The sequence below is a fragment of the Rhinopithecus roxellana genome, chromosome 15 (genome assembly GCF_007565055.1).
Source record: "Rhinopithecus roxellana isolate Shanxi Qingling chromosome 15, ASM756505v1, whole genome shotgun sequence".
In the NCBI taxonomy this organism is placed as follows: Eukaryota; Metazoa; Chordata; class Mammalia; order Primates; family Cercopithecidae; genus Rhinopithecus; species Rhinopithecus roxellana.
This window is the reverse complement of record NC_044563.1, coordinates 31,395,450-31,417,632: the sequence shown is the minus strand read 5'-3', so window position 1 is coordinate 31,417,632 and position 22,183 is coordinate 31,395,450.

Here is a 22,183-nt window from a genome sequence, read left to right as displayed (position 1 = left end):
CTTGTAGATGTGTTGGAGAGAGAGAGAATTGGGGGCGGTTTGGGAAACGAGTGGGATCTTTGAGCTTGACGAGAACTGGTGGGTGGTGAGCAGCTATGACCGGGGTGGAAGTGTCCCACACTTGAGGGTGTACAGAAATAGGGAAGATGGGGGGTGGGGGCGACATAGGAGGAGCCTGTGCACTTGCACAAAGCATGAGCAACAGGTCATGAGGGGGTTGAAGGGGAGTGGATGAGTTGGTGGGAATGTATACGGAGGCCTTTAAGGTGCTCAGGATGTCTCGGCCTAGTAAGGGGGTAGGGCATGAGGGTATAATGAGGAACGAGTGCACAAAGTAGTTGTTGGCCAGGCAGCAATTAAGGAGTGGAGTTTTTCGTGGGGTGGATGGCTTTCCGTCTACTCCTACTACAGAGTTATCGGATTGAAGGCTAGGTCCAGAGAAGGACGGCAAAACAGAATAGGTAGCCTCGCTATCTATTAAAAAATCAATTGTCTTACCCGCTACCAGGAGAGTTACCCGCGGCTCGGCGAGGGTGATGGGGGTCCCCGAGTCTCGGCACCTTCAGTTGTCGTCATCGTCCAGATGTAGGAGCTGGAAGGAGCTCCCAGGATCCTGGGAAAGGGGGTCACGTGGAGACGCAGCACCTGTTCTCAGGGTGGGGCAATCAGACTTCCAGTGTCCTCCCTGCTGGCAAGCAGGGCAGGGGCTTGCTGGTGGACGAGGCTTAGGACATTCATTGGCCCAATGTCCTGACGCCTTGCACTTATGGCAAGGCTGCGTTGGGGCTCGGGGACCTTGCGGACACCTGTTGGCATAGTGTCCCGCCTTGCCGCACTTATAGCAGGCTCCTTTTGTAGCCTTGGAGTCTGCGGAGTATGTGCTCTCTGGTCTGGGGTTACAACTGGGCTGTAAAGCCGCTGCTAGGAGCTGAGCCTTCTGTTTGAGGCATGCCTGTCGCACTGCCTCAGCAGTCTCCTCTCTGGAGTTATAGACCTTAAAGGCTAATTTAACCAGGTTCTGTATTGGTGCCTGAGGACCATCCTCTACCTTCTGAAGTTTCTTACGAATGTCAGGAGCTGATTGAGAAATGAAATAAGACGCCAAAATGGTGGCCCCTGTAGGGGAGGCCGGATCTAACCGGGTATATTGGGTTAGAACCTCAGTCAGCCTATTTAAGAATGCGGCTGGATTTTCTTCTGGATTTTGAATAATTTCTTTTAATTTGTTAAAATTTACAGTTTTGTTTGAGGCTGTTTGCATACCAGCCAACAAACACTGAACCATTATGTCTCGCCTACGCCGCCCAGGCTGGTTTGCTTGATAGTTCCAGTCCGGGTCTGCCGAGGGGACTGATTGCTCCCCTAGTGGGATGGTGGCGTCAGTTAAATGTAGTTGGTTGGCGTGCTGCCTGGCGGCCGCTAGGATGCGCTCTTGCTCCTCAGGGTTTAGGGTGGAGGTTAGGATAACCTGGAGGTCATGCCAAGTTAAGTCATAGGCCTGACAAAGGTATCTACATTACTTTATGTAGACGGTGGGATTAGCTGAGAAATCCCCTAAACGCTTCTCAATTTTGGAAAGATCGGCCAATGAAAAAGGGACGTGCACTCTGACTACCCCCTCCGCCCCAGCCACCTCTCGCAAAGGCGCTAACACTGTAGGAGGGTGTGGGGCAGGAGTGGAGGCATCAGCAGGGCACTTAGAGCGGGTGTGTGCAGAGACAGGAGACTCAAGACAGCCAGTTGGGGGCCCCGAAGGAAGCACGGGACTGAGTGGATTACTAGTAGGTAAGGAAAAGGAAGGAGGAGTCCAAGCGGAGGGAGGAGAAGTATAGGGCGGAAGTGAGGGGAAAGCCTAGATCCTCCGGCTGAACAGAAAGGAATGAAGACTCCTCTTTTTTGGGTTCCTGTGGGCCGGCGTCCTTGGCTAGCATAACTTGGGCCAAAGAGCATCGGCTACACAGGTCGGGACGAGAGCGTAAGGCCCAAAAGCCTTGTACGTAATTAATTTCAGACCACGTGCCTAGCCACTGGCAGAAATTGCTGAGGTCGATCACGCCACAGTGGAAAGAAAAATTAACTGCTTCCTCCTAAGGTCTTGTTCAAGCTGTAAGGTTTTTAAATTGGCTAGGAGGCACCCTAAGGGGGTGCTCTTTGGAAATTTGGACTGGGGGTTTCCCATTTGTTTCCACTTCACCGACACAATGGACCCAATGGACATGGGAATGGATCCCTGCCTGGCTTCAAAGCGTCCTTTGGAACCAGCAGAGACAGACGAGAGGCTCTTGAAGCCTAAGTGGAGATTACCTTCAGGCGGACGTCTCCGTCCTGAACGGGTCTCCCGAGCCACTTGGTGGCTCCAAATGGACCCCGGACCTGCGCAGGATTTCTGGCCGAGGGAGGTAAAGAGGAGACAAGGGCACTTACCCCAGAGAGGCCGTGAGAGTGAGGGAAGCGGGTCTCAGGTCCTGGTCCGTCTGCTGCGTGGGAGCAGGAGGAGGTTCCTCAACCCTTAGAGGCCTGAGGAGGGGTCTCCTCCCAGGTCTTCGGCACCAACTGTTTTGTTTTTCTAAGACCACCAGAGCGGGTACAAAAGAACCAGTGACTAGGCAAGGGTAGGAGCAAAACTGCAAGTTTATTTTGGTCACCTAGCTTCAAGGGAAGAAGGTGGGTAGGGAGAGGTCTGTTGGCCCCCCGACAAAAGGGGCCCCCAGAGTCACCCGTACAGCTCTAGGACAGAGTTCATACAGCCCTGACATCCCGACAGGAGTGGAGGACTGAGGAAGGCCGCACGTGGCGTGCCTCCGGAGCGGCTTTTCTAGGTGTGGGAGGGCAATAGGCGGGGCAGAGGCGTGTGAGGGGGCGTTCCACAGGTGCGACCAGGTAAATCTTGGTCTCTTCAGATTGACATCACCTGGCGCATGCCTAGTTGGTCTGCACCTTCCCGGGTCGCGGCTGGATTTTCGCGCGCGCGGGAAAAGTTGGGGGGATGAAGAACCCGGAAGTGCGCCATCTTGACTCCGTTCATCCACACACTAGGGGCCCATGGTGAAAAAGGAAATATCCTCAGATAATAACTAGAGAGAAGCTTTCTGAGAGATTGCTTTCTGATGTGTGACTTCATCACACAGAGATCCACCCTTCCCTTCTTGGAACAGTTTGCTAACACTGTTGTCGAGGATTCCGCAAACTGCTATTTGGGATCTCATGGAGGGCAAGTGTAAAAAAGGAAATATCCTCAGATCAAAACTGGAAAGAATCCTTCTGAGAAACTGCATTGCGATGGGTGAATGCAACTCACAAGGTTACACGATTCTGTTCAGTCATTAATTTGATAAGACATTTTTCTGGAAATGTGCAAAGTGATACTTCTTAACGCAATGAAACTTACGGTGACAAAGGAAATATCCTCAGATGAAAACTAGAAAGAAGCGCTCTTAGACACTTCTTGGTAATGTGTGAATTCATCTCACAGAGTTCCACTTATGTATCGTGGAGCAGTCCATTAACACTGTCTTTCAGGGACTTGAGAAGGGTTTCTTTGGACCGCATTGAGGCCTACGCTGAGAATGAAAATATCATCAGTTCAAAACGTAAAAGAAGCTGTCCGAGAAACTTCTTTGGGATCTGTGAATTCACCTCACAGAGTTCCAACTTAGTCTTCAGGAAGCAGTTTGCTAACACTCTTTTCATGGAATCTGCAAAGTGATGTTTGGGAGCCCATAGGGGCCATGGTGAAAAAGGAAATATCCTCAGAGAGTAACTAGAGAGAAGCTTTCTGCATATTGCTTTCTGATGTGTGATTTCATCACACAGAGTTCCACCCTTCCCTTCTTGAAACAGTTTGGTAACACTGTTGTCGCGGATTCCGCAAAGCGTTATTTGGGAACTCATGGAGGGCAATGGTGAAAAAGGAAATATCCTCAGATCAAAACTGGAAAGAAGCCTTCTGAGAAACTGCATTGTGATGGGTGAATGCAACTCAGAGAGCTACACGTTTCTCTTCAGTCATCAGTTTGCTACCACAGTTTTCTGGAAATCTGCCATGGGATACTTCTTAGCGCAATGAAGCTTAAGGTGACAAAGGAAGTATCCTCAGATGAACACTAGAAAGAAGCTTTCTTATACACTTCTTGGTGATGTGTGAATTCATCTCACAGAGTTCCACTTATGTTTCACGGGGGAGTCCATTATCACTGTTTTGAGGAACCAGAGAAGGGTTTCCTTTATAGCATTTAGGCCTACGCTGAGAAAGAAAATATCATCAGTTCAAAACTTGAAAGAAGCTTTCTGAGAAACTTCTTTGTGATCTGGGAATTCACGCACAGGGTTACAGCTTAGTCCTCAGTAAGCTGTTTGCTGACACTCTTTTCGTGGAATCTGCAAAGTGAACTTTGGGAGCCCAAAGGGGCCCATGGTGAAAAAGGAAATATCCTCAGATAATAACTAGAGAGAAGTGTTCTGAGAGACTGCTTTCTGATGTGTGACTTCATCACACAGAGTTCCACCCTTCCCTTCTTGGAACAGTTTTCTAACACTGTTGTCGTGCATTCTCCAAAGTGATATTTGGGATCTCAAGGACGGCAATGGTGAAAAAGGAAATATCCTCAGATCAAAACTGGAAGGAAGACTTTTAAGAAACTGCATTGCGATGTGTGAATGCAACTCACAGAGTTACACGTTTCTCTTCAGTCATTAGTTTGCTAACACAGTTTTCTGGAAATCTGCAATGGAATACTTCTTAGCGCAATGAACCTTACAGACAAACGAAATATCCTCAGATGAAAACTCTAAAGAAGTTTTCTTAGACACTTCTTGGTGATGTGTGAATTCATCTCAGAGCGTTCCACTTATGTTTCATGGAGCAGTCCATTAACATTGTCTTTGAGGAACTTGAGAAGGGTTTCTTTGGATCACAATGAGGCCTACGCTGAGAAATAAATATCATCAGTTCAAAACGTGAAAGAAGCTTACTGAGAAACTTCTTTGTAATCGGTGAAATCACGTCACAGTGTTACAGCTTAGTCCTCAGGAAGCAGTTTGCTAACACTCTTTTCGTGGAATCTGCAAAGTGATCTTTGAGAGCCCATAGGGGCCCATGGTGAACAAGGAAGAATCCTCAGATGAAAACTAGAGAGAAACTTTCTGAGAGATTGCTTTCTGATGTTTGACATCATCACACAGAGTTCCACCCTTCCCTTCTTGGAACAGTTTGCTAACACTGTTTTCGTGGATTTTGCAAAGTGATATTTGGGAGCTCATGGAGGCAATGGTGAAAAAGGAAATATCCTCATATGAAAACTGGAAAGAAGCCTTCTGAGAAACTGCATGTCGATGTGTGAATGCAACTCTCCGAGTAACACGTTTCTCTTCAGTCATCAGTTTGCTTACACAGTTTTCTGGAAATCGACAATGGGATAATTCTTAGCGCATTGAAGCTTACGTTGACAAAGGAAATATTCTCAGATGAAAACTAGAAAGAAGCTTTCCTGGACACTTCTTGGTGATGTGTGAATTCATCTCACAGAGTTCCACTTATGTTTCGTGGAGCAGTCCTTTATCACTGTTTTGAGGAACCAGAGAATGGTTTCTTTGGATCGCACTGACGCCTATGCTGAGAAAGAAAATATCATCAGTTCAAAACGTGAAAGAAGCTTTCTGAGAGACTTCTTTGAGATTTGGGAGTTCACGTCACAGGGTTACAGCTTAGTCTTCAGGAGGCAGTTTTCTAACACTGTTTTAGTGGAATATCCACAGCCATCTTTGGGATTCCATAGGGTTCCATGGGGAAATAGGAAATGTCCTCAGATAATAACTAGAGAGAAGCTTTCTCAGAGATTGCTTTCTGATGTGTCACTTCATCACACTGAGTTCCACCCTTCCCTTCTTGGAACAGTTTGCTAACACTGTTGTCCTGGATCCTGCAAAGTGCTATTTGGTATCTCATGGAGGGCAATGGTGACAAAGGAAACATCCTCAGATCAAAACTGGAAAGAAGTCTTCTGAGAAAAGGCATTGCGATGTGTAAATGCAACTCACAGAGTTAGACGTTTCTTGTCCGTGATCACTTTTGTAGCACAGTTTTCTGAAAGTCTGCAATGGAATACTTTTTAGCCTTATGCAGCTGACGGTGACAAAGCAAATATCCTGAGATCAAAAACTGAAAGAAGCTTTCTGTGAAATTGCTTTCTGATGTGTGACTTCATCTCTCAGAGTTACACCACTCTTTGTTGGAGCCGTTTCCTAGGACTGTTTCTCTGGATTCTGAGAAGTGCTATTTCGGATGGGATTGAAGAGTAGAAGGACAAAGGAAATATCCTCCGAGAAAAAGGGGAATGAAGCGTTCAGAGAAACTGCTTTGTGATGTGTGAATTCATTTCACAGTGTTACACCACCCTTTCTTGGGGTAGTTTGCTAGCACTCATTTTGTGGAATCTCAGAAATGATGTCTTGGATATCGCTGAATCCCATGGTGAATAAGGAAGTATCCTCAGAAAAACCTGCAGAAAAGCCTTCTCAGAAACTTCTTTGTTGTGGGTGAATTCAGCCCACAGGTGGCCATCATAGTTTTTACTGAGAAGCTTGATAACAGAGTTGTCACAGAATTTGCAATAGGACACAAGGTGGAGCTCCGAATCCACAAGTAACCTCATCTTTAAAAAAAAAGAATCTTTCTGAGATACCGCTTTGTGATGTGTGAATTCAAACCACTGAGTTACACCTGTGTTTCGTGTGGCCGTTGCCTAACTCTATTTGTGGGGAATCTGAGAACTGATATTTCGTATCCCTTTAAGACTACGGGTCCAATGGAAATAGCCTCCAATAAAAAACAGAAAGAAGATTCCTGAGAAACTTCTTTGTGATCTGTGAATTCACCTCACAGAGTTATAGCTTAGTCCTCAGGAAGCGGTTTGCTAACACTCTTTTCGTGGAATCCGCAAAGTGATCTTTGAGAGCCCATAGGGGCCCACGGTGAAAAAGGAAATATCCTCAGATAATAACTAGAGAGAAGCTTTCTGAGAGATTGCTTTCTGATGTGTGACTTCATCACACAGAGTTCCACCCTTCCCCTCTTGGAACAGTTTGCTAACACTGTTATGGATTCTGCAAAGTGATATTTGGGAGCTCATGGAGAGCAAAGATGAAAAAGGAAAGATCCTCGGATCAAAACTGGAAAGAAGCCTTCTGAGAAACTGCATTGCGATGTGTGAATGCAACTCACAGAGTTACACGTTTCTCTTCAGTCATCAGTTTGCTAACACAGTTTTCTGGAAATCTGCCATGGGATACTTCTTAGCGCAACGAATCTTATGCTGACAAAGGAAGTAACCTCAGATGAATACTAGAAAGAAGCTTTCTTAGAGAATTCTTGGTGATGTGTGAATTCAACTCACAGAGTTCCACTTATGTTTCATGGAGCAGTCCATTATCACTGTCTTTGAGGAACCGGAGAAGGGTTTCTTTGCATCGCTTTTAAGCCTACGCTGAGAAAGAAAATATCATCAGTTCAAAACGTTAAAGAAGCTTTCTGAGAAAATTCTTTGTGATCTGTGAATTCACCTCACAGAGTTACAGCTTAGTGCTCAGGAAGCCAATTGCTAACAGTCTTTTCGTGGAATCTGCAAAGAGATTTTTGGGAGCCCGTTGGGGCCCATGGTGAAAAAAGAAATATCCTCAGAGAATAACTAGAGAGAAGCTTTCTGAGAGATTGCTTTCTGATGAGTGACTTCATTACACATAGTTCCACCCTTCCCTTCTTGGAACAGTTTGCTAACACTGTTGGCATGGATACTGCAAAGTGATATTTGGGAGCTCATGGAGAGCAATGGTGAAAAAGGAAATATCCTCCGATCAAAACTGGAAAGAAGCCTTCTGAGAAACTGCATTGCGATTTGTGAATGCAACTCATGGAGTTATAGGTTTCTCTTCATTCATCAGTTTGCTAACACAGTTTTCTGGAAATCTGCAATGGGATACTTCTAAGCGCAATGAAGCTTACGGTGACAAAGGAAATATCCTCAGATGAAAATTAGAAAGAAGCTTTCTTACACACTTCTTGGTGATATGTGAATTCATCTCACAGGGTTCCACTTATGTTTCGTGGAGCAGTCCATTAACACTGTCTTTGAGGATACTGTGAAGGGCTTCTTTGGATCGCATTGAGGCCTGTTTCATCTGAGGATATTTCCTTTGTCACCGTAAGCTTCATTGCGCTACGAAGTATCCTTTTGCAGATTTCAGTAAAAATGTGTTAGCAAAATGATGACTGAAGAGAAACGAGTAACTGTGAGTTGCATTCACACATCACAATGCAGTTTCTCAGAAGGCTTCTTTCCAGTTTTCATCTGAGGATATTTCCTTTTTCACCATTGCCCTTCATGAGCTCCAAATATCACTTTGCAGAATCCACTACAACAGTGTTAGCAATCTGTTCCAAGAAGGGAAGTGTGGGACTCTGTGTGATGAAGTCACACATTAGAAAGCAATCTCTCAGAAACCTTCTCTCTAGATATTATCTGAGGATATTTCCTTTTTCACCATGGGCCCCTATGGGCTCACAAAGATCACTCTGCAGGTTCCATGAAAAGAGTGTTAGCAAACTGCTCCCTGAGGAATGAGATTTAACACTGTGAGGTGAATTCACAGATCACAAAGAAGTTTCTCAGAAAGCTTCTTTCACGTTCTGAACTGATGATATTTTCTTTCTCTTTGTAGGCCTCAAAGCGATCCAAAGAAACCCTTCTCAGGTTCCTCAAAGACAGTGTTAATAGACTGCTCCATGAAACATAAGTGGAACTCGGTGAGAGGAATTCACACATCACCAAGAATTGTCTAAGAAAGCTTCTTTCTAATTTTCATGTGAGGATATTACCTTTGTCACATTATGCTTCATTGCGCTAAGAAGTATCCCATTGCAGATTTCCAGAAACTGTGTTAGGAAACTGATGACTGCAGAGAAACGTGTAACTCTGTGAGGTGCATTCACACATCGCAATGCAGTTTCTCAGAAGGCTTCTTTCCACTTTTGATCTGAGGATATTTCCTTTCTCACCATTGCCCTCCATGACCTCCCAATGTCACTTTGCAGAATGCACGACAACAGTGTTAGCAAACTGTTCCAAGAAGGGAAGGGTGGAACTCTGTGTGATGAAGTCACACATGAGAAAGCAATCTCTCAGAAACCTTCTCTCTAGATATTATCTGAGGATATTTCCTTTTTCACCATGGGCCCCTATGGGCTCCCAAAGATCACTTTGCAGATTCCACGAAAACAGCGTTAGCAAACTGCTTCCTGAGGACTAAGCTCTAACCCTGTGAAGTGAATGCCCAGATCACAAAGAAGTTTCTCAGAAAGCTTCTTTCTCGTTTTGAATTGCTGATATTTAATTTCTCAGCGTAGGCCTCAATGCGATCCAACCCTTCTCAGTTTCCTCAAAGACATTGTTAATAGACTGCTCCACGAAACATAAGTGGAACTCTGTGAGATGAATTCACACATCACCAAGGAGTGTCTAGGAAAGCTTCTTTCTAGTTTTCATCTGAGGATATTTCCTTTGTCACCGTAAGCTTCATTGCACTAAGAAGTACCCCATTGCAGATTTCCAGAAAACTGTGTTAGGAAACTGATGACTGAAGAGAAAATTGTAACTCTGTGAGCTGCATTCACACATCGCAATGCAGTTTCTCAGAAGGCTTCTTTCCAGTTTTGAGCTGAGGATAATTCCTTTTTCACCATTGCCCTCCATGAGATCCCAAATATCACTTTGCAGAATCCATGACAACAGTGTTAGCAAACTGTTCCAAGAAGGGAAGGGTGGAACTCTGTGTGATGAAGTCAGACATCAGGAAGCAATCTCTCAGAAAGCTTCTCTCTAGTCATTATCTGAAGATATTTCCTTTTTCACCATGGGCCCCAAATGGCTCCCAAAGATCACTTTGCAGATACCATGCAAAGAGTGTTAACAATCAGCATCCTGAGAACTAATCTCTAACTCTGTGAGGTGAATTCACAGATTACAAAGAAGTTTCTCAGAAAGCTTCTTTCACGTTTTGAACTGATGATATTTTCTTTCTCACCATTGGCCTCAATGTGATCCAAAGAAGCCCGTCTCTGGTTCCTCAAAGACAGTGTTAACGGACTGCTCCATGAAAAGTAAGTGGAACTCTGTGAGATGAATTCACACATCACCAAGAAGTGTCTAAGAAAGATTCTTTCTAATTTTCATCTGAGGATATTTCCTTTATCAAGGTAAGCTTCATTGCGCTAAGAAGTATCCCATTGCAGATTCCCAGAAAACTGTGTTATCAAACTGATGACTGAACAGAAACGTGTAACTCTGTGAGTTGCCTTCACACATCGCAATGCAGTTTCTCAGAAGACTTCTTTCCAGTTTTGATCTGAGGATATTTCCTTTTTCACCATTACCCTCCATAAGCTCCCAAATATCACTTTGCAGAATCCACGACATCAGTGTGAGCAAACTGTTCCAAGAAGGGACGGGTGGAACTCTGTGTGATGAAGTCCCACATCAGAAAGCAATCTCTAAGAAAGCTTCTCTCTAGTTATTATCTGAGGATATTGCCTTTTTCACCCTTGGCCCCTATGGAGTCCCAAAGATCACTTTGCACATTAAACGAAAAGAGTGTTAGCAAACTGCTTCCTGAGGACTAAGATGTAAAGCTGTGCGTGAATTCCCAGATCACAGAGAAGTTTCTCAGAAAGATTCTTTCACGTTTTGAACTCATGATATTTCCTTTCTCAGCCAAGGCTTCAATGCGATCCAAAGAAACCCTTCTCAGGTTCCTCAAAGACAGTGTTAATGGACTGCTCCACGAAACATAAGTGGAACTCTGTGAGATGAAATCACACATCACCAAGAATGTCTAAGAAAGCTTCTTTATAGTTTTCATCTGAGGATATTTCCTTTGTCACCGTAAGCTTCATTGCCCTAAATCCATTGCAGATTTCCACAAAACTGTGTTAGCAAACTGATGACTGAAGAGAAACGTGTAACTCTTTGAGTTGCTTTCACACATGGCAATGAAGTTTCTCATAAGGCTTCTTTCCAGTTTTGGTCAGAGGATATTTCCTTTTTCACCATTGCCCTCCATGAGCTCCTAAATATCACTTTGCAGAATCCATGACTACAGTGTTAGCAAACTGTTCCAAGAAGGGAAGGGTGGAACTCTGTGTGATGAAGTCACCCATGAGAAAGCAATCGCTCAGAAAGCTTCTCTCTAGTTATTATCTGAGGATATTTCCTTTTTCCCCATGGGCCCCTATGGGCTCCCAAAGATCATATTGCAGATTCCACGAAAAGAGTGTTCGGAAACTACTTCCTGAGGACTAAGATGTAACCCTGTGAGGTGAATACACAGATCACAAAGAAGATTCTCAGAAAGCTTCTTTCACGTTTGTAACTGATGAAATTTTCTTTCTCAGCGTAGGCCTCAATGCGTTCCAAAGAAACTCTTCTCAGTTTCCTCAAAGAGAGTGTTAATGGACTGCTCCACGAAACTTAAGCGGAACTCTGTGAGATGAATTCGAACAGCACCAAGAACTGTCTAAGAAAGCTTCTTTCTAGTTTTCATCTGAGGATATTGCCTTTGTCACCGTAAGCTTCATTGCGATAAGAAGTATCCCATTGCCGATTTCCAGAAAACTGTGTTAGCAAACTGATGACTGAAGAGAAACGTGTAACACTGTGAGTTGCATTCACCCTTCACAATGCAGTTTCTCAGAAGGCTTCTTTCCAGATTTTATCTGAGGATATATCCTTTTTCACCATTGCCCTCCATGAGCGCCCAAATATCACTTTGCAGAATCCACGACAACAGTGTGAGGAAACTGTTTCAAGAAGGGAAGGGTGGAACTCTGGGTGATGACGTCACACAACATAGAGCAATCTCTCAGATAGCTTCTCTGCAGTAATTATCTGAGGATATTTACTTTTTACCATGGGCCCCTACGAGCTCCCAAAGATCAATTTGCAGATTCCATGAAAAGAGTGTTAGCAAACTGCTTCCTGAGGACTAAGTTGTAACTCTGTAACGTGAATTCACTGTTCACAAAGAAGTTTCTCAGAAAGCTTCTTTCACGTTTTGAACTGATGATATATTCTTTCTCAGCGTATGCCTCAATGCAATCCAAAGAAGCCCTTCTCAGGTCACTCAAAGACTGTGTTAATGGACTGCTCCACGAAACACAAGTGGATATCTGTGATACGAATTCACACCTCACCAAGAACTGTCTCCGAAAGCTTCTTTGTAGTTTTCATCTGAGGATATTTTCTTTGTCACCGTAAGCTTCATTGCACTAAGAAGTATCCCATTGCAGATTTCCAAATAACTGGGTTACCAAACTAATGACTGAATGGCTGAAGAGAAACCTGTAACACTGTGAGTTGCATTCAAACATCGCAATGCAGTTTTTCAGAAGGCTTCTTCCCAGTTTTGATCTGAGGATATTTCCTTTTTCACCATTGCCCTCCATGAGCTCCCAAATATCACTTTGCAGAATCCACGACAACAGTGTTCGCAAACTGTTCCAAGAAGGGAAGGGTGGAACTCTGTGTGATGAAGTCACACATCATAAAGCAATCTCTCAGAAAGCTTCTCTCTAGTTTTTATGTGAGTTTACTCCCTTATTCACCCTGGGCACCTATGGGCTCCCAATATCACTTTGCAGAATCCACGACAACAGTGTTAGCAAACTGTTCCAAGAAAGGAAGGGTGGAAATCTGTGTGATGAAGTCACACATGAGAAAGTGAACTTTCAGAAAGTTTCTCTCTAGTTATTATGGGAGGATATTTCCTTTTTCACCATGGGCCCCTATGGGCTCCCAAATATAACTTTGCAGTTTCCAGGAAAAGAGGGTTAGCAAAATCCTTCCTGAGGTCTAAGTTTTAAGTCTGTGAGAAGAACTCATTGATCAGAAAGAAGTTTATCAGAAAGCTTCTTTCACGTTTTGAATTGATGAAATATCCTTTATCAGCGTAGGCCTCAATGCGATCCAATGAAGCCCTTCTCAGGTTCCTCAAAGACAGTGATAATGGACTGCTCCACGAAATGTAAGTGTAACTCTGAGACGAATTCACACATCACCAAGAAGTGTCTAAGAAACTTCTTTCTAGTTTTCATCTGAGGATATTTCCTTTGTCACCGTAAGCTTCATTGCGCTATGAAGTATCTAACTGCAGATTACAAGAAAACTGTGTTAACAAACTGATCACTGAAGAGAAACGTGTAACTCTGTGAGTTGCATTCACACATGACAATGCAGTTTCCCAGAAGGCTTCTTTCAAGTAATAATCTGAGGATATTTCCTTTTTCACCATAGCCCTCAATGAGCTCCCAAATATCACTTTGCAGAATCCACGACAACAGTGTTAGCAAACTGTTCCAAGAAGGGAAGGGTGGAACTCTGTGTGATGAAGTCACACATCAGAAAGCAATTTCTCAGAAAGCTTCTCTCTAGTTATTATGTGAGGATATTTCCTTTTTCACCATGGGCCCCTATGGGCTCCCAAATATCACTTTGCAGTTTCCACAAAAAGAGTATTAGCAAACTGCTTCCTGAGGTCTATGTTGTAAGTCTGTGAGATGAACTCACTGATTACAAAGAAGTTTCTCAGAAAGTTTCTTTCACGTTTTGAACTGAAGAAATTTCCTTTATCAGCGTAGGCCTCAAGGCAATACAAAGAAGCTCTTCTCAGGTTCCTCAAACACAGTGTTAATGGACTGCCCCACGAAACATAAGTGTAACTCTGTGAGATGAATTCACACATCACCAAGAAGTTTCAAAAAAACGTCTTTCTAGTAATCGTGCGAGGATATTTCCTTTGTCACCGTAAGCTTCATTGCGCTGTGAAGTATCTAATTGTAGATTTCCATAAAACTGTGTTAACAAACTGATCACTGAAGAGAAACGTGTAACTCTGTGAGGTGCATTCACACATGGCATTACAGTTTCTCAGAAGGCTTCTTTGCAGATTGAAATGAGGATATTTCCTTTTTCACCATAGCCCTCAATGAGCTCCCAAATATCATTTTGCAGAAACCTCAACAAGAATGTTAGCAAACAGATCCAAGAAGGAAAGGGTGGAACTCTGTGTGATGAAGTCACATATCAGGAAGCAATCTCTCAGAAAGCTTCTCTCTAGTTATTATGTGAGGATATTTCCTTTTCACAATGGGCCCCTAAGGGATCCCAAATATCACTTTGCAGTTTCCACGAAAAGAGCGTTAGCAAACTGCTTCCTGAGTTCTAAGTTGTAAGTCTGTGAGATGAACTCACTGATCAGAAAGAAGTTTCTCAGAAAGCTTCTTTTACGTTTTCAACTGATGAAATTTCCTTTATCAGTGTAGGCCTAAATGCGATACAAAGAAGCCCTTCTCAGGTTCCTCAAAGACAGTGTAAATGGACTGATCCATGAAACATAAGTGTAACTCGGTGAGATGAATTCAAGAATCACTACGAAGTTTCTAAGAAAGCATCTTTCTAGTTATCATCTGAGGATATTTCCTTTGTCACCGTAAGCTTCATTGTGCTATGAAATATCTAAATGCACATTTCCAGAAAACTGTGTTAACAAACTGATCACTAAAGAGAAACTTGTAACGCTGTGAGTTGCATTCCCACACGGCAATGCTGTTTCTCAGAAGGCTTCTTTCCAGTATTAGTCTGAGGATATTTCCTTTTTCACCATAGCCCTCAATTAGCTCGCAAATATCACTTTGCAGAATCCACGACAACAGTGTTAGGAAACTGTTCCAAGAAGGGAAGGATGGAACTCTGTGTGATGAAGTCACACATCAGAAAGCAATCTCTCAGAACCCTTCTCTCTAGTTTTTATGTGAGGATACTTCCTTTTTCACCACGGTCCCCTATGGGCTCCCAAATATCACTTTGCAGAATCCACGACAGGAGTGTTAGAAAACTGTTCCAAGAAGGGAAGGGTGGAACTCTGTGTGATGAAGTCACACATCAGAAAGCAATCCCTCAGAAAGCTTCTCTCTAGTTATTATGTGAGGATATTTCCTTTTTCACCATGGGCCCCTATGGGCTCCCAAATATCACTTTGCATTTTCCACAAAAAGAGTGTTAGCAAGGTGCTTCCTGAGGTCTATATTGTAAGGCTGTGAGATGAACTCACTGATTAGAAAGAAGTTTCTCAGAAAATTTCTTTCACGATTTGAACTGAAGAAATTTCCTTTATCAGCGCAGACCTCAATGCGATCCAAAGAAGCCCTTCTCAGGCTCCTCAAAAACAGTGTTGATGGACTGCTCCACGAAACATAAGTGTTACTCTGAGAGATGAATTCACACATCATGAAGAAGTTTCTAAGAAAGCTTCTTTCTAGTTTTCATCTGAGGATATTTCCTTTGTCACCGTAGGCTCCATTGCGCTATGAAGTATCTAATTGCAAATTTCCAGTAAACTGTGTTAACAAACTGATCACTGAGGAGAAAGGTGTAACTGTGTGAGTTGCATTCACACATGGCAATCCAGTTTCTCAGAAGGCTTCTTTCCAGATTGAAATGAGGATATTTCCTTTTTCACCATTGCCCTCAATGAGCTCTCAAATATCACTTTGCAGAATCCATGACAACAGTGTTAGCAAACTGTTCCAAGAAGTGAAGGGTGGAACTCTGTGTGATGAAGTCACACATCCGAAAGCAATCTCTCAGAAAGCTTCTCTCTAGTTATTATGTGAGGATATTTCCTTTTTCACCATTGTCCCCTATGGGCTCCCCAATATCACTTTGCAGTTTCCACGAAAAGAGTGTTAGCAAACTGCTTCCTGAGGTCTAAGTTGTAAGTCTGTGAGATGAACTCATTGATCAGAAAGAAGTCTCTGAAAGCTTCTTTCACGTTTTGAACTGATCAAATTTCCTTTATCAGCGAAGGCCTCAATGCGATCTAATGAAGCCCTTCTCAGGTTCCTCAAAGACAGTGTTAATGGCCTGCTCCACGAAACATTAGTGTAACTCTGTGAGATGAATTCACACATCACCAAGAAGCTTCTAAGGAAGCTTCCTTCTAGTTATCATCTGAGGATGTTTCCTCTGCCACGGTAAGCTTCATTGCGCTATGAAGTATCCAATTGCAGATTTCCAGAAAACTGTGTTACCAAACTGATCACTGAAGAGAAACGTGTAACTCTGTGAGCTGCATTCACACATGGCAATGCAGTTTCACAGAAGGTTTCTTTCCAGTTTTAATCTGAGGATATTTCCTTTTTCACCATAGCCCTCAATGAGCTCCCAAATATCACTTTGCAGAATCCATGACAACAGTGTTATAAAACTGTTCCCAGAAGTTAAGGGTGGAACTCTGTGTGATGAAGTCCCTCATCAGAAAGCAATGTCTCAGAAAGCTTCTCTCTAGTTCTTATGTGAGGATACTTCTTTCTTCACCACGGGCCCCTGTGGGCTCCCAAATATCACTTTGCATAATCCACGACAATAGTGTTACCAAACTGTTCCAAGAAGGGAAGGGTGGAACTCTGTGTGATGAAGTCACACATCAGAAAGCAATCTCTCAGAAAGCTTCTCTCTAGTTATTATGTGAGGATATTTCCTTTTTCACCATGGGCCCCTAAGGTCTCCCAAGTATCACTTTGCAGATTCCACGAAAAGAGTGTTAGCAAACTGCTTCCTGAGGTATAAGTTGTAAGTCTGTGAGAGGAATTCACTGATCAGAAAGAAGTTTCTCAGAAAGCTTCTTTCACGATTTGTACTGATGAAATTTTCTTTATCAGCAGAGGTCTCAATGCGATCCAAAGAAGCCCCTCTTAGGTTCCTCAAAGACAGTCTTAATGGACTAATCCAAGAAACATAAGTGGAACTCTGTGAGATGAATTCACACATCACCAAGAAGTTTCTAAGAAAGCTTCTTTCTAGTTTTCATCTGAGGATATTTCCCTTGTCACCGTAAGCTTCATTGCGCTATGAAGTATCTCATTGCAGATTTCCAGAAAACTGTGTTAACAAACTCATCACTGAAGAGAAACGTGTAACTCTGTGAGGTGCATTCACACATGGCAATGCAGTTTCTCAGACGACTTCTTTCCAGTTTTAATCTGATTTTCTTTCCTTTTTCAATATAGCCCTCAATGAGCTCCCAAATATCACTTTGCAGAATCCACGACAACAGTGTTAGCAAACTGTTCCAAGTAGGGAAGGGTGGAACTCTGTGTGACGAAGTCACATATCAGAAAGCAATGTCTCAGAAAGCTTCTCTCTACTTCTTATGTGAGGATACTTCTTTCTTCACCATGGGCCCCTATGGGCTACAAAATATCACTTTGCAGAATCCAGGACGACAGTGTTAGGAATCTGTTCCAAGAAGGGAAGGGTTGAACTCTCTGTGATGAAGTCACACATCACAAAGCAATCTCTCAGAAAACTTCTCTCTACTTATTATGTGAGGATATTTCCTTTTTCACCATGGGCAACTAAGGGCTACCAAATATCACTTTGTAGTTTCCACGAAAAGAGTGTTAGCAAACTACTTCCTGATGTCTGTGTTGTAAGTCTGTGAGATGAACTCACTGATCAGAAAGAAGTTTCTCAAAAAGATCCTTTCACGTCTTGAACTGATGAAATTTCCTTTATCAGCGTAGGCCTCAATGCGATCCAAAGAAGCCCTTCTCAGGTTCCTCACAGACAGTGTTAATGGACTGCTCCACGCAACATAAGTGTAACTCTGTGAGATGAACTAACACATCACCAAGAAGTTTCTCAGAAAGCTTCTTTCTAGTTTTCCTCTGAGGATATTTCCTTTGTCACCGTAAGCTTCGTTGTGCTATGAAGTATGTAATTTCAGATTTCCAGAAAACCGTGTTAACAAACTGATCACTGAAGAGAAACGGGTAAAACTGTGACGTGCATTCACACATGGCAATGCAGTTTCTCAGAAGGCTTCCTTCCAGTTTCAATCTGAGGGTAGTTCCTTTTTCATCAGAGCCCTCAAAGAGATCCCAAATATCACATTGCTGAATACACAACAACAGTGTTAGCAAACTGTTCCAAGAAGGGAAGGGTGGAACTCTGTGTGATGAAGTCACACATCAGAAAGCAATCTCTCAGAAAGCTTCTCTCTAGTTATTATATGAGGATAGTTCCTTTTTCACCATAGCCATTAATGAGCTCCCAAATGTCACATTGCTGAATACACAACAACAGTGTTAGCAAACTGTTCCAAGAAGGGAAGTGTGGAACTCTGTGTGATGAAGTCACATATCAGAAAGCAATCTCTCAGAAAGCTTCTCTCTAGTTGTTATGGGAGGATAGTTCCTTTTTCACCATGGGCCCCTATGGGCTCCCAAATAACACTTTGTAGGATCCCCGAAAACAGTGTTAACAAACTGTTCCAAGAAGGGAAGAGTGGAACTCGGTGTGATGAAGTCACATATCCGAAAGCAATCTTTCAGAAAGCTTCTCTCTAGTTCTTATGTGAGGATACTTCTTTCTTCACCATGGACCACTATGGGCTCCCAAATATCACTTTGCAGAATCAACGGCAACAGTGTTAGCAAACCGTTCCAAGAAGGGAAGGGTGGAACTCTGTGTGATGAAGTCACACATCAGAAAACAATCTCTCAGAAAGCTTCTCTCTAGATATTATGTTCGGATATTTCCTTTTTCACCATGGGCCCATATGGGCTCCCAAATATCTCTTTGAAGCATCCACCACAACAGTGTTAGGAAACTGTTCCTAGAAGGAGAGGGTGCAACTCTGTGTGAAGAAGTCACACATCAGAAAGCAATCTCTCAGCAAGATTCTCTCTAGTTTTTATGTGAGGATATTTCCTTTTTCACCATGGGCCCCTATGGGCTCCGAAATATCACTTTGCTGTTTCCATGAAAAGAGTGTTAGCAAACTGCTTCCTGAGGTCTAAGTTGTAAGACTCTGAGATGAACTCACTGATCAGAAAGAAGTTTCTCAGAAAGCTTCTTTCACGTATTCAATGGATGAAATTTCCTTTTTCAGCGTAGGCCTCAATGCGATCCAAAGAAGCCCTTATCAGGTTCCTCAAAGACAGTGTTAACGGACTGCTCCACGAAACATAAGTGTAACTCTGTGAGATGAATTCACACATCACCAAGAAGTTTCTAAGAAAGCTTCCTTCTAGTTTTCATCTGAGGATATTTCCTTTGTCACCGTAAGCTTCATTGCGCTATGAAGTTTCTAATGGCAGATTTCCAGAAAACTGTGTTAACAATCTGATCACTGAAGAGAAACGTGTAACACTGCGAGTTGCATTCGCACATAGAAATGCGGTTTCTCAGAAGGCTTCTTTGCAGGTTCAGTCTGAGGATATTTCCTTTTTCACCAGAGCCCTCAATGAGCTCCCAAATATCACTTTGCAGAATCCCTGACAACAGTGTTAGCAAACGGTTCCAAGAAGGGAAGGGTGGAACTCTGTGAGATGAAATCACACATCAGAAAGCAGTCTCTCAGAAACCTTCAATCTAGTTATTATGACAGGATATTTTCTTTTTCACCATGGGCCCATATGGGCTCCCCAATATCGCTTTGCACATTCCACGAAAAGAGTGTTAGCAAACTGCTTCCTGAGGTCTACGTTGTAAGTCTGTGAGATGAACTCACTGATCAGAAAGAAGTTTCTCAGAAAGCTTCCTTCACGTTTTGGACGGATGAAATTTCCTTTATCAGCGTAGGCCTCACTGTGATACAAAGAAGCCCTTCTCAGATTCTGCGAAGACAGTGTTAATGGACTACTCCACGAAACATAAGTGTAACTCTGTGAGATGAATTGACACATCACCAAGAAGATTTTCAGAAAGCTTCTTTCTAGTTTTCATCAGAGGTATTTCCTTTGTCACTGTAAGGTTCATTGCGCTATGAAATACCAAATTGCAGATTTCCAGAAAACTGTGTTAACAAACTGATCACTGAAGAGAAACATGTACCTCGGTGCGTTGCATGCACACATGGCAATGCAGCTTCTCAGAAGGCTTCTTTCCAGTTTTAATCTGAGGATATTTCCTTTTTCACCATAGCCCTCAATTACCTCACAAATATCATTTTGCAGAATCCACGGCAACAGTGTTAGCAAACTGTCCCGAGAAGGGAAGGGTGGAACTCTGTGTGATGAAGTCACACATCAGAAAGCAATCTCTCAGAAAGATTCTCTCTAGATTTTATGTGAGAATACTTCTTTTTTCACCCTGGTCCCCTATGGGATCCCAAATATCACTTTACAGAATCCACGACAACAGTGTTAGCAAACTGTTCTATGAAGGGAAGGGAGGAAATCTGTGAGATCAAGTCACACATCAGAAAGCATTCTCTCTGAAAGCTTCTCTCTAGTTTTTACGTGAGGATACATGCTTTTTCACCATGGACCCTATGGGCTCCCAAATATGACATTGCAGAATCCACGACAACAGTGTTAGCAAACTGTTCCAAGAAGGGAAGGAAAAACTGTTCCTTTATTACCATAACCCTCCATGAGCTCCCAAATATCACTTAGCGGAATCCACGACAACAGTATTGGCAAACTGTTTCAAGAAGGGAAGGGTGGAACTCTGTGTGATGAAGTCACATGTCAGAAAGCAATCTCTGAAAAGATTCTCTCTAGTTATTATCTCAGGATATTCCCTTTTTCACCATGGGCCCCTATGGGCTACCAAATATCACTTTCCAGATTCCACGAAAAGAGTGTTAGCCAACTGCTTCCTGAGGTCTAACTTGTAAGTCTTTGAGATGAACTCAAAGATCAGAAAGAAATTTCTCAGAAAGCTTCTTTCCCGTTTTGAACTGATGAAATTTCCTTTATCAGCGTAGGCCTCAAAGCGATCCAGAGAAGCCCTTCTCATGACCCTCATCGACAGTGTTAATGGACTGCTCCACGAAATATAAGTGTAACTCTGTGAGATGAATTCACACATCACCAGGTAGTTTCTAAGAAAGCTTTTTTCTAGTTTTCATCTGTGGATATTTCCTTTGTCACCGTAAGGTTCATTGCGCTATGAAGTATCAAATTGCAGATTTCCAGAAAACTGTGCTAACAAACTGATCACTGAAGAGAAACGTGTAACTCTGTGAGTTGCATTCACACATGGCAATGCAGTTTCTCAGAAAGCTTCTCTTTAGTTATTATGTGAGGATAATTCCTTTTTCACCCTAGCCCTCAATGAGCTCCCAAATATACCTTTGCAGAATCCACGACAACAGTGTTAGCAAACTGTACCAAGAAGGGAAGGGTGGAACTCTGTGTGATGATGCCACACATCAGAAAGCAATCTCTCAGAAAGTTTCTCTGTAGTTATTATGTGAGGACATTTCGTTTTTCACCATGGGCCCCTATGGGCTACCAAATATCACTTTCCAGATTCCACGAAAAGAGTGTTAGCAAACTGCTTCTTGAGCCATAGGTTGTAACCCTGTGAGATGAATTCACAGATCAGAAAGAAGTTTCTCAGAAAGGTTCTTTCACGTTTTGAACGGATGAAATTTCCTTGATCAGCGTAGGCCTCAATGCGATCCAAGGAAGCCCTTCTCAGCTTCCTCAAAGACAGTGTTAATGGACTGCTCCACGAAACATAAGTGTAACTCTGTGAGATGAATTCACACATCACCAAAAAGTTTCTAAGAAAGCTTCTTTCTAGTTTTCATCTGTGGATATTTCCTTTGTCACCATAAGTTCCATTGCGCTATGAAATACCAAATTGCAGATTTCCAGAAAACTGTGTTAACAAACTGATCACTGAAGAGAAACGTGTAACTCTGTGAGTTGCATTCACACATGGCAATGCAGTTTCTCAGAAAGCTTGTCTTTAGTTATTATGAGAGGATAATTCCTTTTTCACCCTAGCCCTCAATGAGCTCCCAAATATACCTTTGCAGAATCCACGACAACAGTGTTAGCAAACTGTTCCAAGAAGAGAAGGGTGGAACTCTGTGTGATGAAGTCACACATCAGAAAGCAATCTCTCAGAAAGCTTCTCTGTAGTTATTATGTGCGGACATTTCCTTTTTCACCTTGGGCCCCTATGGACTCCCAAATATCATATTACAGTTTCCACTAAAAGAGTGTTAGTAAACTGCTTCCTGAGGTCTAAGTTGTAAATCTGTGAGATGAACTCACTGATCAGAAAGAAGTTTCTCAGAAAGCTTCTTTGACGTTTTAAAGTGATGAAATTTAATTTAT